This window comes from Eriocheir sinensis, chromosome 47, assembly GCF_024679095.1.
Source record: "Eriocheir sinensis breed Jianghai 21 chromosome 47, ASM2467909v1, whole genome shotgun sequence".
Classification (NCBI taxonomy): domain Eukaryota; kingdom Metazoa; phylum Arthropoda; class Malacostraca; order Decapoda; family Varunidae; genus Eriocheir; species Eriocheir sinensis.
Genome location: NC_066555.1, coordinates 12,962,578 through 12,979,913, shown reverse-complemented (window position 1 = coordinate 12,979,913; position 17,336 = coordinate 12,962,578). Strand labels below are relative to the sequence as shown.

The 17,336-nt window shown below is 45.1% G+C and overlaps 1 protein-coding gene across 1 annotated transcript in view; it reads right to left on the bottom strand.

Annotated features, from left to right (window-relative positions):
- LOC126981377 (protein O-mannosyl-transferase TMTC1-like) overlaps positions 1 to 17,336 on the bottom strand; it is a 136,023-nt gene that overhangs the window by 35,498 nt on the left and 83,189 nt on the right. The window lies entirely within an intron of this gene.

Sequence of the window (17,336 nt, the reverse complement as noted above, 5' to 3'; positions counted from 1 at the left end):
TATCATTCGGCTGATAACGTCAAAACCTGCGCGTGAAAATAATTGTCTATTCTCTTGATCTTGTTCAGCAGTACCCGTAGATCTCACTTCGAAAATGGAGACGCAGCTAAACGCAGAACATATATGTGACTTCATGTAATGTTCCACATTGCAATAATTTAATTTTGGCATATAATTCAATGAATGGTTAACAAAGGATTAAACAAAGTCGTTGTGGAAGTACAGGTTTGTAGGATTGTGGAGGTGTGTGTGTGTGTGTGTGTGTGTGTGTGTGAGAGAGAGAGAGAGAGAGAGAGAGAGAGAGAGAGAGAGAGAGAGAGAGAGAGAGATTCAACACGTCGTGACCACGAGGTGGACTCATCGTCAGCAGTACCGTCCCGATTAGAGCAAGGCGATCTGGGTACTACCATTTTTTTTTTTTTAACGTTCGGCCTGTTGCACCGGTAAGCTATCTTGATAAGGCCAGCTGGTCAGCCCCAGCCCGTTGGTGGTAGAGACAAATATTTATAGTGGCGGCATCTTGTTTTGGCACATGTTGCTTCCCGTAATTCATCCTTGCTCCCCTGTAGACAGTTTCGCCAGAGTCCCGGTTGATAGGTTGTATTCAGGACAGCACGTCGTCACTCGTCGATGACCGGGAATTGTCAGTTTGTATCGGTGGGCAAGACTTGAAGCCTGGTCCTCCAGAACACCGCGCCCACTCGCTAACTACTCAGCCAGAGAGACCGTGAGAGAGTGTGTTTGTGTGAGTGTGTGTGTGTGTGTGTGTGTGTGTGTGTTCGAAGTTTTTTTAATAAAGCTAGTCATTTAGTTTTAGAAGTAAAGGCATAAAAGTGGATATATCGATAAAAAAATGAGGTATCCGTTATATTGCTCTCAATTTTGTGTAATTGGTAAAGATGAATAGATTAACAAAAAATACATGGTTGTATTGGCACGTGGCACGCTTTTCGGACATCGATCCTGCTAATAAAGGTGTCTCTGTACGACAACCGTGAGTGGGACGGGGTCAATGTAACTCATGGCACGGGCAAGGTGAGGGGATTGAAATGGATTTGAATGGGACGGGTATTTATGTGGAGGCTTGTTCCGAGGAAATCGGGCCAAGAAAGAGCTCTATATATCTATAGACTTTGGCCAATGCCACCCTATCCTAGAGGGGTGGTCCACTCTCGGCAGATGCTCTTTCACTGACACACCCACACAACCATTCATACCAACTAAGTCCCGAAGGGCTTTAGTATACTCACCGTTCCTGTACCACACGCGGGCCACATACAGCACAGTTACCGGGAACCTTCCACAGTGAGGCCCGACAGCGAAAACTGGTTTACCCCCACCGCTTCATCCACCGTACCCCACTCACACTTTCCCCACCTGCGCAGGCTCAAGTGTAAGGCAACCCCCTGTTCCTGCGTCACCATTTACCTATCAACAATTGCTTTCCATTCACGTCTATCTCTTGCACTCTCCCTTCCTTGCTCTACTGCAAGAAAGATGGCGCCACTTTAAACACTTGCCTGCGCCACAGCGGGCTGGGGCCGACCATCAGGCCATACCAAGAGAGCCTTCGGGCGCAACAGACGGAAATGATAAAAAGAAAAAGAAAGGGGGGGGGGGGCAGGGGATGCGACTGAGTGACTAGAGCAACGCGTCCCCTGGCATATCATGCTCTCCGTTAGTTCGTTGGTTATGCGTTTACCACTTTCATTTTTTCTTTTTCATATATCCTTTAATTTATTTGCACTGGTGTTTTCAATTTTCCGATATACACCTTTCTCTCCTACTGTCTTGCTTCCCGTTATTCTCTCACCTTTCTCCTTCCTCACAGTCCCCAACCTTTAGTTATATTTTGTCATTTTTCACTCACCGTGAGCATCAACACTCTTTTTACCTCATTTTTTCTGCTTTTCTTAACCTCTCATTTTCTTTATCTCCATTACACAATAGATATTATCCCTTTCAATCTGCATGCGATTCCTTTACAATGTTCCCCATCTCTCTCTCTCTCTCTCTCTCTCTCTCTCTCTCTCTCTCTCTCTCTCTCTCTCTCTCTCTTCTCCCCTTCCCCCGAGACGTGAGGGCCGAGGAATGCATCTCCCTAGTCATTTTAAGTCTGTGTTTCGCCGAGGCAGCCACAGGCAAACCCTTGCCCGGTGGGGTTTACATTTGGTTGAGAAAATTGCTTTTATACCATTTTCATGTGGATTTCCTGGGTTTTCATGCAAATTAAAAAAAAAAGGAGGTGAGTTATTTAATTGCAGTTCAGCGAAAATAGGTTTATCCTCCACAAGCAAAGGTACACGCATATTCAAACCCATGCTTAACCTGGTTGACCTGACCTCTTCTAACCTTACCTTACGTTACTTTTTTTTTACAGGAAAGGAAGCAGCTCAAGGGCATAACAAAATGTAGAAAAAAACACTAAATGCTGCTCCTAGAAAGAAATAGAATTAGAGTGGCCAAAAGAGTGGTCAATTTCGGGTGGAGAGGTGTCTTGATACTCTCATCTTGAAAGAGGTCAAGTCATAGGCAGAAGGGAATACAGCTGAGGGAAGGCTTTCCCAGAGTTTACCAGGGAAGGGGATGAAAGAATGAAGATGCTGGTTAACTCTTGCATAAGGGGTTTGGACAGTACAGGAATGAGCTAGAGTAGATAGTCGTGTGCAGTAGGGCCGCAGGAGGTGGGGAGGCATGCCGTTAGCAAGTTCAGAAGAGCAGTCATCATGAAAATATATACAGAAGATAAAAAGGGATGCAACATTGCAGGGGAATTTAAGAGGTAGATAACTGCTAGTAAGAGGAGGAGGGTCAATGAGACGAAGAGCCTTTGATTCCACTCTGTCTAGTAGAGCTGTGTGAGTGGAGCCTCCCCACACATGAGATGCATACTCCATATGAGGACGGAAAAGGCCCCTGTATATGGAAGCATCTGCGCGGGGAAGAAGAACAGGCAGAGACGATACAGAACGCCAAACCTCAACGAAGCTGATTTAGCGAGAGAAGAGATGTGAAGTTTTCAGTTAAGGTTTTGAGTTAAGGAAGGTAACACCTGAGTGTGTCGAAGAATAGGGGATAGGAGTTTGGAAGATTGTGTCGAGTTGATAGATGGATATACTGAGTTTTTGAGGCATTAACTTTTTTTTTTATTTTATTTTTTTATTTTTTTATTTTTTTTACGTCTTGGCCTATTGCGCCGGTAGGCTTCTTCCCGGTGGTTCCTGGATTCCTGCTGGTCGGTCCAAGGCTTCTTCACGGTGGGGCCTGATGGTCGGCCCAGCCTGTTCTGGCGCAGGCGAGTGTTTATAGTGGCGCCATCTCGCGTTGGCTCATGCTGCCCTCCTGGAGCTCATCTTTAATCCTAGAATCTAGAGTCCGGGTTGATAGGTGGTCTTCTGGACAGCATGTGGGTAGTTTTAAGCCACTCGGTGGCGGTTGAAAAATACCAGCTTGGTGGCACAGGTCGGGGAATAAACTCGCGTCCTACTGAACGCGGGGCCGTCTCGCTATCCGTTCAGCCACCGCCTCCCCTAAACTTGACTTGGTATAATGCTTTAAACTCTAAACATTTACAAGTAGGTAGACTTTAGGTTGTTCTTACACACACACACACATACATACACACACACACACACACACACACACACACACACACACCTCTGATAGCTCAATCAGTAAAGCGCTGCGCTGCCAGGTTTCGCGGTGGGACAGGCAGTGGTTCGAGTCCCGCTAAGGCCGTTTTTTTTCCGCTGACTAAGAGTGGTTACTGTCCCCCCTGAAGCAAGGGGGATGGGGGGTGTGGTGTGTGCGGTTCTGGTAGTAGCTAGAGATCGACTAATGAGCCTTGCAGTTGCTCTAATCGGGAGGGTATTTGCTGGCGATTCCAAATCCAACTCGTGATCAGGCCGCGGTGAAATACACACACACACACACACACACACACACACACACACACACACTACTAGTCCTCACCTTACGTGCCTTGATTACCCCCGAGGGCTAGTTTTCTCTATACCTTTTCGTTATATTCTTCTTTCTTACCACCAGTAACATCAAAAAGTCCCTACCACAAGAGACCTCTCAGCTGGCCTTCCTCTCTCAGTCTCACGCTGAACTTCCCAAGGCTAAGACGTTGACTTTTTGCTCCGCTGCTGTGTGGTGCCAACTAGCCTTTTTCCTCTGCTTTTGTGGTGTGTTTTCAGTCGTTCTGTGCTTCTGGGAGCTTGCTGTTGTGCTGGAGGTCTACACAATCAGGAGGATTACCACTACCTGCATACTACAAACCGCTAAGTGTTCTGATTTAGTATTTACCTAGTTAGATAGTGATCCACAGTTACTTTTAGGCCACGTGTATTAAGCTTCCCACACCTACACTAACAACACTCTTTCACGCGAACCCAGTGCTACAACGTTGTATATTGCTTTTGTGTTTTCTGTTCCTTCTATTATTAGGATACTTTACTATTTTGTGATAATTGGAACACGTGAATCAGACGCGCCAAGCTACATTAATTTCTAAGTCCACACAAAACACTAAATAATTCACCTTTCCACGCAAACCTAGTGAACACAGTTATTATCTTATTTACGTAAGTGATTTCTCAGTATAATAATATAGGCACGTGTTTTGTCTTGGTAGGTAGAAATAACCGCGCCTTTTTTCCGAGACATACCCTTTTCCCCAGGGAGTTGACCTGACTGCGACCTGACAAAAACTGCTGGTTTGTTATTGTTTTGTTTCGTCTTAGTAGGTAGAAAAAAGCGCGCCCTTTTACCTAGATACACGTTTTTCCTCAGAGATTTGACCTGACGACCTCACCGCAGCTGCAGACTTTTGTTATTGTCTTAACGCGCCAAATTATTTTCGTCTTGCCTCGCCCATATCTTCACCATGCCGTCCCTCAAGCGCTGTTCCGGGTGTGCCCTTCGCATGGCCAAGCAGTACTCTCTTTCCAAGGACGTTTGTAGGTTTTGCGTTAAGTCTCGGATGATCAGAGGATCATAGAGTTACAGAATAGGGTTACGACTCTCGCCGCCCAGGTAGACTTATTAGTTAGTGCAGCAGCAACAAGCCCCACCTCCTCCTCTTTCTCTTCCTCTTCCTTTTCCTCTTCTTCCTCGTCCTCCTCCCCTCCATCACCGGCTATGGTATTCTCCTATCCCACACAGCAGCCCCTCCCATCCTCCTCCTCCTCCTCGACCGTTTCCACTCTCCCCTCTTCCCATCCCTCCTTCTCCTCTTCTTCCTTCTCCTCCTCCTCCTCCTCCTCCTCCTCCTCCTCCTCCTCCTCCTCCACGCCTTCCTCTTCCGTCCCCCCTCTCCCTTCTTCCCATCCCCCCTCCTCCTCCTCCTTCTCCTCCTCTCCCTCTTTCTCCTCCTCGTCCTCCGCCTCCTCGCCCGTTCCTCCCTCCCCCCCCTCACCCTCCCTTTCTTTTCCTCCTGCGGGTGAAGTGTTTTCACCTTAGGGAACTAGACGTCCTTGCCCTGCATAGTCTCAGGTCACCCTTGGACAAGGTGTAATACCTGATCTGTCTCCCGTGCCAGGGTCACGGTGAAGCCTCTGGGCAGCAGCAGTGGTGGATTGGACTGCAGGCAGAGGATCTCTTTATGAGACAATGGCTGGAGTTCCAGGGTCCTAGTCAGCTGGACCGTGCCTAATTATTTAGGCCTGCGGTGTAGAGGAGTGTGGCGACCTCTACACTAAAAAGCCTCCCTGGGAACCAGTTGTCGGTGTGAGCTCCCCGTCCCTCCCCACTATCGACGGTACTCCCATCCCTATTCTGCACAACAGCTGGTTCTTGTTTTCTCCTGAAAGAGATGTCTTCCGTGGGCCATTTGAGGTTGTACCTCCCGACTTCTCGGTGGAATTTCTGAGGGGTTTTCTTATACTCAAGGAATATTTCAGCTTTTTGTTCTCTCATGAAGGGCGTCTGATACTCTCTAGAGTTGGTGGAGAACACCTGGTGACAGGTGCCACTGGCCAGGCCTCGAAAGGGTCGCAGAGTTGGGTTAGACGGTTCGGAAAGTGGGAACAAATTGCTGGTTCCTCTCCTCCCTTGCCAGCTCTGCTCTGTGTGACACCGCCGGCCCCGTTCTATGGGACAAAACTTCGAGGACAATAGCTGAAAAGCGCCGGGTTGTGAAAGTCTCTCTCGTGACCGAGTCTCAGGACAAGCGATTGGTCTTTGAGGCGTTTTCAAGACCCTGTGGGAGCGAACTCCCAGTGTTGGAGGCATCTAACACAGCAGTATATAATTTCCATGCACAATTTTTATCCACTTCAATTTATGGTCACACTTTAAGTTATTTCGAAAGCGCTTTTAATATTTGCCCAAACTGTTAACTCGCTTGAATTTCTAACAATGCCTTCCAACCTTAAGTGTGACGCCTGTCCCGGACGATTTGCAGCTCAGTACTTTCAGCTGAGTAGAACTTGCCGCCTCTGCGTTCAAAGATTACAACTTCAGAAGGCTGTGACTGAATGGAAAGTCAAACATAATGATCTTGAAAATAAATTCGAAGCCCTTCAGGAATTTGTTGTAAGTAATGTGGCAGTGACTCCACCATCGATGGTGGAGAGGCCCTCCACCGAGACTGTGCCCTCTCCAGACGAATCTCCTGCTTCACGGGAGGATGTGCTGCCTGCCACACAGGTTGACTCCCAGCCTGCCTCACAGGCTAACCCCCAGCCTGCCTCACAGGACAACCGCCAGCCTGCCTCACAGGCTGACCCCCAGCTTGCCTCACAGGCTAACCCCCAGCCTGCTTCACAGGCTAACTCTCAGCCTGCTTCACAGGCTAACTCTCAGCCTGCCTCACAAGACAACTTCCAGCCTGCCCCACCTAACGCTTCTCTTCCTGCTTCACAGGATGTCGGGTTCCAACCTGTTAGGAATGTAGCCAAACCGAAGCAGGCAACCAATGATTTACTGACCCCCACTACTTTCAATAGGTTCCAGGTGTTGGCAGACACCATGGAGGATGAGTTTGAGATTCGCCTAGTTGGGGACTCCATGGTGGCGTGGCCAGCTGGTTGAGTTCTGTGGTCGTTCATCAAACGGCCGCAGAAAATGTTACTGCTATCCAGGTGCCAGACTGGACGACATCACCGCAGCGTGCGATGATGTCACGAGAAATGCCGACCGAAACACCCTCTTTGTCATTCACGCGGGGACAAATGACGTAAAGACAACCCGTTCTGATGAACTGCTTGAGAAATACCGCAGCATGATCAAGCAGTATAAACGTAAAACGGATGCTAGTAACATCATAATCTCAGGAATCCTCCCGAGGGTCGGTGCCGAATCTAGCTTTTACAGTAAGGCCTTCAGCACAAACAACAGACTTCAGTCCCTTTGCTCACAAGAAAACGTCCAGTTCGCTAACTTATGGAACAGTTTTTACTACTATTCAGATTGTTCCTTGCTGATGGCATCCACTTAAACCCTGTTGGAGCAGCCCGTTTCGGGAGGCTGCTCTGTGACCAAGTGGCTCTTCGAAAGCCAAAAAACGCGGAGGCGAGTACACCAGCAGCTCCACCGTAAGGGAGCACTCAACCCGCGAAACTCCCGACTCGAATCACATTAAAACATGCTATGTAAACGCTCATAGCCTACATAACAAATTTGAAGACTTATAAGTCCTCGCAGCTACAAATCATTATCACATCATCGGAGCCACAGAATCTTGGATAGACACTTCAAATAGAGATTTCATTGCGGGATATAGATTACCGGGTTATACCATCTTTAGTCATGAAAGAAAGAACGAACAGGGTGGAGGCGTTATCTTTTATATCCACAACTCTCTCCATCCAGTATCCGTGAAAACATATATTATAACCAACGTAGACACGGTCTTCATTGAAATTAAAAATAAATCTCGTAAAATAGTAATTGGACTTATCTACAGACCGCCAAGGCAGACTCTTGATATCGACCACGCATTAAGTGAATTATAATTAGAAACAAGTAGCATTTGCCAGGCAGTAATTGTTGGGGACTTTAACTTGCCAGTGAAAAGATGGGGTGAACCGTTGAACTGTCATACAGGGCTCGATCTGTGCACAAATTTACTAGAAAGTGATTTACATTAACACGTTCAAGAACCGACTCGGGGAAATAATATACTTGACCTTACCTTTTCAGCGACAGTTGATCATCGAAAAATCACATTCAGCATCAATATGAAAGAAAGTAAAGTAAACTCCTATAGTCTGTTCAGAGCATGAAGTCCGTTCAGGGTGGAGCTGGTATCGTCGTTTACCTCTACCCATGCTACCAAATCAGCCTTTGTACATGCGTCTCTCTTATTTCCCATCCATGTGCTATTTGAAAGCGATATTTTATATATTCTGTATATAGTAAAGGAAGCTACGTAGTACAATGAGTGTCGATGTTTAGGATTATAACAAAGATTTGTATAAATTCTATGACCCGTGGCAGTGATTTTTTCCCATGGTGCCACGTTGTGGTGTTGGTAGTGGTGGTGGTGGTGGTGGTCGGTGTGTCCCCCTAGGTCCCTCCCCCGGGTCGAGAGGGAGAGAGAGGTAGAGAGAGAGAGAGAGAGATAAACAGGTGGGTTGTGGGTGGGTATGCCGGGAGAGAGTGCTAATCTGATAATTGGCGGTCGAACTGGCAGCGCTGCACTCATGGGAATTCTGGAATCTGCCACACCCTGAACCGACTTCATGCTCCGAACAGACTATATTAAAGAAAAGGTGCCTGGTTATCAGAGAGCGAATTTCGTAAGACTTCGATCAGTTCTAAATAATTATGACTGGACTGAAATCTCAGCGGAAACAGATATTGATAAATCTTGGGGTGCCTTCACCACAATATTGAACAATGCCATAAGCATATGCGTACCCTATCGTAACAGACGTTCAGCTTTTAAGAAGAAACCCAAATGGTGGAATAACGAAATTCAAAATAGCCTATACAGTAGATACATATCAACTCAGAGTGATGCTGACAAACTAGAGTTGGACAGGATTCGCCGCGAAACAAAGAAATTAATAAAATGAAGCAAGAAAAATCTTGAAGAATTTATAGCGGAAACGAGTAAATCTAATCATAAAAGATTTTTATAGCTATGTAAATAATAAAAAGTCACTTACTTGTGGTATCGAACCGCTTGCTAATGATAATGGTAACCACACGAACGATGGAAATGAAATAGCTACAATCCTAAATAACTTTTTCGCATCCGTATTTACCGACGAAGATTGTTTATCACCTCAACCGCTGGAGGTTAGAATTACCGAAAAGATGTAAGTGGCGTGGTCATCGTAGAAAGTGACATTTTACGCAAAATTGAAAAGATTAAAGTAAGCAAAGTTCCTGGTCCAGACAAAATTACCCCTAGGGTCTTAAAATAAATCAAACATCAAATTTGTAAACCGCTCTCCATCATATTCAGTAAATCTTTAACAGGTGGAAAAGTTCCGTCGGATTGGAAACTAGCAAATGTCACACCAATTTTCAAAAAGGGGGACAAGTCTCATCCAGGAAACTATCGATCAATTAGCCTGACATCAATTGTTTGTAAGTTAATGGAGACCATCATTCGCGACAATATGGTGAAATTCTTCGAAGAAAATAATATAATAAATAATTCCCAACATGGCTTCCGTAATAAACGTTCGTGTTTAACTAACTTACTTGATTTTTTTCATTATATGTTTGAGGTGTTCCATGAAAGCAGATCAGTAGATATCATATGTCTGGATTTTCAAAAAGCATTTGATAAGGTCCCCCACCAACGATTGCTCAGCAAACTATTGGCGCACGGTATCTCAGGTAAAATTCAAATTTGGTTTGTGGACTGGCTCTCTGAGCGGAAACAGAGAGTAGTTCTAAACGGTGTTACATCTAACTGGCTCGATGTCAGAAGCGGTGTACCTCAAGGATCAGTGCTTGGCCCCATGCTCTTCTTAATTTATGTTAATGATATCGATGATGGGCTCACTTGCAAAGTATCAAAATTTGCTGATGACACAAAAATTGCTAGTAAAGTAACTGCGACACTCGACGAAGAAGCTTTACAATCAGATCTAGATTGACTTGCACGTTGGGCCAATCAATGGCGCATGAAATTTAACGTTGACAAATGTAAAGTGTTGCACTTCGGAAAAAATAACAATCGCGTTCGGTACGTAATGAATGGCCAACAACTTTCTGCAGTAAGTAAAGAAAAGGATCTTGGAATCACTATATCAAGCCATTTAAAGCCCGGTCAGCATTGTTCAGAGGTAGTTAAAACTGAAAACAAATTGGTTGGCTTCACCGGACGAGTCTTTAATAATAAATCGGAAAAAGTAATATTAAAACTGTACAATTCGTTGGTTCGACCCCATCTAGAGTACTGTGTACAGTTTTGGTCTCCTTATTACAGAAAAGACATAGAAAAGTTGGAACAGGTTTAACGAAGAGTAACAAAGATGATTCCTAGGTTGAAAAAATTGTCATATGAACAAAGGTTTAAAGAATTCAATTTATTCATCATATCAAAACGAAGAATGCTGGGCGATCTAATAGGAGTGTTTAAAATGTTTAAAGGAATCAGTGATATTAATGCGGAAGAATACTTTACAATTGATCGATCAAATAGAACAAGAAGAAATCACAATTTGAAGATAAGTGGTAAAAGATTCTCGTCGCACGAAGCTAAACACTTCTTCTTCAATCGAGTTAATGTTTGGAACTCTCTACCCTGTGATGTCGTTGATAGTACAACAGTTACGGACTTCAAGAATATATTAGACAAGTATTTTGAATCCAACCAGCAACTAAGATATTACTCATTGTCATAATAACGTTAAGTTCTTTCGAATACTGGTGTCCTTGACCGCTTTTATCGCCCGGTTAGTGGTAGCAGTAATGGTAGTTCTTCCCTTATTCCTACATAATTTCCATGCAGTTTTTCCATGCTGCATGGTTCTTTTTCTTTTCCCGCCAGCTTTGGCTGAAGGGATGGGTGGTGGGGAGGAGCCTTCGCCTTTGCTGTCCTTCATCTTCCACCTTTGATTAGATAATTAGTGTAGCTTGTCACAAACAGCCTCGTAAGGACCAGCAGGTTTGCTGTTGTTTGTTCTTCCTTTGTGTTTCCTTTGTGTTTCTTCCTCTTCCTTCTCCCCCTCCTCCTTCTCCTCCTCCTCCTCCTCCCCATCTTCCTCCTCCTCCCCATCTTCCTCCTCCTCCCCAACATCCTCCTCTTCTTCTCCCTCTTCCTTCTCCCTCTTCTTCTCCTCCTCTTCCTCTCCACCTTCCACCTCTTCCACAATTTCTCCTCGTTCTTCACAGCAGGTCCCTCCTCCTCCCTTCCCGCTCTCCAATCCCCCCTTCACCCACCCCTCCTTCTGGTCCCTCTCCTGGCCGCCGGGTGCTTGTTGTTGGTGATAGTCAGGTGCGTTATGTTGACAGGTATTTTTGCTCCAAGGATTAGAACAGGACGAGGAGCAGGGGTGGGCCATTCCAAATGAACACCACTGAGTGCCAGGATTCGAACCCGGGCCTTCTGACTAGGAGTCAGGGCAGCATACTGACCAGGCCACCGATGGGCTAAAAGGTTACCGCGCCAGAGGCCACTTCTGCGGCCATTAACTGACGCCCCAGCCCCTCACTGTGGACATGAAGGTGAAGGTAACCCCGCCCACACCCGTGACTGACGGAAACGCTTTTAATCAAACCCTTATGGCACATACGGTGTGTAAATACGTCAGAGAAACTGTATTAACACAGTGAAAAACATCCCAAATGGGCACCACTGAGTGCCAGGATTCGAACCCGGGCCTTCTGACTAGAAGTCAGGGCAGCATACCGACCAGGCCACCGATGGGCTAAAAGGTTACCGCGCCAGAGGCCGCTTCTGCGGCCATTAACTGACGCCCCAGCCCCTCACTCTGGACATGAAGATGAAGGTAGGGTAGGGTAGGGTAGACGGTGGCCGAAGTGATAGCGTACTGGACCCACATTCGCCGCGTGATGGACGACGCGGGTTCGAATCCTCACGCTACCACTCGGATTTTTCAGTCACCGCCGAGTGGCTTAAAACTACCCATATGCTGTCCTGAAGACCACCCATCAACCCGGACTCTAGAGGAAGCCGTCCAAGCGAATCAAGAACGAGTTCCGGGGGGCAGCATGAGCCAATGCAAGATGGCGCCACTATAAACACTCGCCTGCGCCAGAACGGGCTGGGCCGACCATCAGGCCCCACCTGGAACAAGCCTTGGGCCGACCATCAGGCCCCACCGGGAAGATGCCTACCGGCGCAATAGGCAACAACGTAAAAAAAAAAAAAAAAAAAAAAATAAATAAAAAAAAAAAAACCCTGGCGCGGTAACCTTTTGGGCCATCGGTGGCCTGGTCGGTATGCTGCCCTGACTTCTAGTCAGAAGGCCCGGGTTCGAATCCTGGCACTCAGTGGTGTTCATTTTGGATGTTTTTCACTGTGTTAATACAGTTTCTCTGATGTGGGCCATATATCAGACAGGATTGAGGAGTGTATGGCAAGCGAGGGATCGAACCCCATTGTCTTTCTCAGCTGTGGCGGAAACGACGTTTCCCGTGTGCCAAGCGAGGACCTTCTCCGGCGTTTTGGGGAATTGTTTGGTAGGATAGTTGGAGTAAAAATGTCTGCATAATGGGGGACTTTAATTATAGGAATATAGACTGGGAAGACCCAGTGGGTGACCTGGAAGCCGAGGTTTTTCTTGAAGTTATACAAGATAATTTCCTTAAGCAGGTAGTTAATGCGCCTACCAGAGGAGACAACATATTAGACTTAGTCCTACCTAATAATGGAAACTTGCTACGTGAGTTGGAAGTGGGCGGAGAGTTAGGAAATAGTGACCACAGAACGGTTCGTTTTACCTTAGACTGGGCGGTAACCCGCGAACCAAACCAAGTGTTAGTGCCAGATTTTAGAAGAGCATATTACGAGGGGCTTCGAAAACATCTTGAACGGGTAGACTGGGATAATTTAGGGATTCATGAGGGTGAGAACTGTGGGTTGGAGAGCCAGGAGAACCAGGTAGAAATGTCTTACAATAATTTAGTTAAAGTAATAGTAGAGGGGCAAGGACAGCATATACCACAGCGAACACTTAGAAAAGAAAACAATGACCCTAAGTGGATGACTCGTGGACTAAAACACGAGATAGGGTTAAAGAAGGGAATTTATCAGAAAATAAAGAATGGTGAAACACATCTTAGGGGCCGGTATGTCGAACTATCTAGATTAGTGAAGAAAAACACCAGGATAGCAAAAAGGAACTATGAGATCAGAGTAGCAAATGAGGCGAAAAGTAATCCTAAGGGCTTCTTTCAGATGTATAGAACAAAAACAAGGGAGAAAATTGGACCGCTGAAAGCAAACACGGGCGAGCTAGTAGAAAATTACGAAAATATGAGCACATTGTTGAACGACTACTTCCTTTCAGTATTCACACAAGAGGATCGAACGACTATTCCGGAAAGGGTTCAGGTGTACGAGGGTGGGGATGGTGATAAATTGAGGGATATAATCATTACCAGGCAAGTAGTTCAGGATGAGGTATTAAAGGAATTTAGTGATGTACTCAGTGACCCACTAACCGACATCTTTAAGATGTCGATAAATACTGGTAATGTGCCCAGCCTATGGAAAGTAGCTAATGTGACGCCGATTTTCAAAAAGGGGGACAGGTCAGCTACTTAAAACTATCGCCCAATTAGCTTAACATCGGTTATAGGCAAGATGCTGGAGTCCATAATAGCCAGGAACATTCGGGAGCATCTAGAGAAATATAGATTAATTCACGACTCGCAGCATGGGTTTAAGAAAGGTAGATATGATGTAATCGATTTTGATTTTAGTAAAGCGTTTGACAAAATTCCTCATCAACGACTACTGCCTAAATTACAGGCTCACGGAGTAGAGGGTAAAGTTTTGAACAGGATCAAGGCGTGGCTTTGCAATAGGAAGCAAAGAGTGCAAATCAATGGTAAAAGATCTGACTGGGGATGTGTTACCAGTGGGGTCTTACAAGGTTCGGTATTAGGTCCACTTTTGTTTATTATTTATATCAATGACTTAGATACAGGAATTAGTAGTGATGTCAGTAAGTTTGCGGATGATACCAAGATCGGTAGAGTAATTGGCTCTATCAGGACGCTAGTACTATCCAGGATGAACTAAACAGATTGTATGACTGGGCGGATAAATGGCAAATGAAGTTCAGTGTAGGGAAGTGCAGTATTCTGAGTGTAGGTAGGAACAACCCCTCGCATAACTATTGCTTAAATGACACTCTCATAAGCAGGTCTGGGTGCGAGAGGGATTTAGGGGCCTTAGTGAGCTCTGATCTCCGTCCAAGGGCAAAATACATTCAAGCTAAAAATCGAGCAAATAGGGTGCAGAGATTTATTTCAAGGAGCGTAAGCAACATAAGCGCCGAAGTCTTCCTCAAACTATATTTAGCATTAGTTAGGCCTCACCTTGACTATGCGGTTCATTTCTGGTCACCTTACTATAGAATGGATATCAAAATGTTAGAATCGGTGCAGAGGAGGATGATTAAGGTGATTCAGGGGTTGAGAAACTTGCCGTACGAGGAGAGACTCAAACAGTTAATCTTGCATTCTCTAGAAAGGCGAAGGGTGCGTGGAGACATGATCGAGGTTTATAAATGGATGAAGAGCTTTAATAAGGGGGATATTCATAAGGTTTTGTTGGTAAGAGAACCGGGTAGGACACGAAGTAATGGGTTTAAACTGGATAAATTCAGATTCAACAGGGACATAGGCAAAAATTGGTTTACTATCAGAGAGGTGGATGAGTGGAATAGGCTTAGCAGTCACGTGGTGAGTGCCAATACACTTGTCACATTCAAAAATAAATTAGATGCATTCATGGACAGCGATATTAGGTGGGGTTAGATACATGGGAGCTTATGCTGGGATCACACATCTGCGATTTCGCTCTGCGACGGCTAGCAATTTTGAAAATGCACGAAATCGTGGGAGCATCGCCATTGTCTCTACGCGTTTGCCTCTGTTTCAACTCACAGCAACATGGCGAGGGAGGGTCGCTCGCCTATACGCACACGAGGGCGACAGGCGAGGGGACGTCGAGGTGAATCGTGCGTGAATGCGCACGACTGTACGCAGAGGAGCCCAATTTTGAAAATAAAACCCGTTGCGACGGTTCGCGATGGACGCAGGGCCTGGCGACTATGCGCGACAGCCCCTCGTCTAGCCGCTCGACGACGCTCGACGTCGCACGCAGGGTAAAATAAAGCATACAGGGTATTCTTACCAGAAACGAAAACGAGTGAAATTGGCGCACCCCACAAAGTGACGTCACGCATATATAAGGGTACAGTGTCTCATTTGGCGACAGTTGACTCGAGACCGCGAGTGCGGTCGGTACCCGGTGGTCAGCGCAATGGATGGAGTACTTAATTCCTGACAAAACTTAAAATACTTTATCGTTGTTCCCTTAGTTCAGTTTTATGTTATAAATACAATCACTTTTATTTTAATTGTATAACTGCACAACACTACTACTCGTATTTACAAGTTAAAAATTTATATATTATATAAGACGTTAGTTAGAGGAACTACAAGTATATAAATGTCCCCCCAGATTTAAACCCGTTTTCTCATATTCCAGGCTCAATGCACGCATGCCGTACTGGCGTAAATACCTTCGTCCTGTTAAGTTTATAGCTAATAATTATAGTGTATTATAAGTTGCAAATTTATAAATGCCAATACTTTTATTTATTATACTCTTTAACTAATTTGGGATAAAGGATATTGACACGATTAGTTGAGAGAAATCGGTTATGTGGCACTGCAGCATTCTCCCCACAAAGCGACGTCATCTTCCCTGCGCAACTTCGGGTGGTCGAGAATACCCGGTATGCTTTATTTTACCCTGGTCGCACGCATGGTCGAGAAAACGTCGAGGGCGCGTCGCTGTACGACCTATAAAGGCGGGCAACACTATTCGCGCTCTCTCTTCCATCCATCCCCCACACACCACATATTATATATATATATATATATATATATATATATATATATATATATATATATATATATATATATATATATATACACACACACACACACACACACACACACACACACACACACACACTAGCTAATTAACTAACAAATAACCAGAAATTAATCTTGGCCCCCTGCATATCCCGACGCTCTAACGCTAAGGTTATTATTTCGGCTGATCAACCTTATAGAATATAGGTTTTCAATATGGTAAAATAATCCCCATTTGGCAACGCCAGTTGCTTGTGTCGACTCAAATTTGATAGTCGGTTAGTAACGACCACCCAGTGCTTCAAGTAAGTAGTAGCCCGTGCTACCCTCCCTTGCTGTCGCTGATATTGCTTTATTGTTTCTTGCTTCTAATTCAGCAGTTCTTAACCTGGGGGTCGTGATCTCCTGGGAAAGAAATAAGTTGTTTTGAGGAATATTGGATTTTATTCGTATGGTGTAAGGTTTTCTGCATGTTATAACGTATCTACAACTTCTGTAATAAATTGTAAGTGGAAAGAGTTTTACAATCTGTAATGATAATGATGAAATAGTCAAGAGAAATACATTATAATTTTACTGTGTACTCTAGCTAATAATTTTACTGTGTACACTAGCTTATAATTTTGCATTTTGTTAAACCAGGCTATTATTTTGCATTTAGGAATGCTATTCTTTTATTTTGTATTCATGAATACTAGGCTATTATTTAGCAGTTAGGAATACTATTATATTATTTTGCATTTATGAACACTTGGGTATTATTTTGCATTTAGGAATACTATTCTATTATTTTCCATTCATGAACACTAAGCTATAATTTAGCAGTTAGGAATAATATGCTATTATTATAAATTTATGAATATTAGGCTATTATTTTGCAGGTGGGCAGGGTGGCGGCGTGTGGCAGGACAGTGTTGAGTGTGAGCGAGCGGTCGCTCGCCAAGACGCCAACGGTTTTTCACACCCTCCCGCTCTCTCGCTGCCATCTCGCTTCCCGAAGCAGCGTCGCTGCCATACGCACGATGTATAAAGTCGCTTGCATACACCGCGACCCCTTGCGTTTGACGAGGGTATGCGAGCGCATACTGCGATGGTCTGTCGCTTAACCGTGCGAATAATCGTGCGATTTGGCCAATATCGCAGACTTTCTGCGAACTTTTTGAACATTTCAAAATGTTCGAGCGACGGGCCGGAACCCGCAAGTCGTGCGAACTTTCCGCGCGACTACTGCGACTAATCGCAGGGACGTCGCTACGATGTCGAGCGTATATGCCGATTTCGAAAAT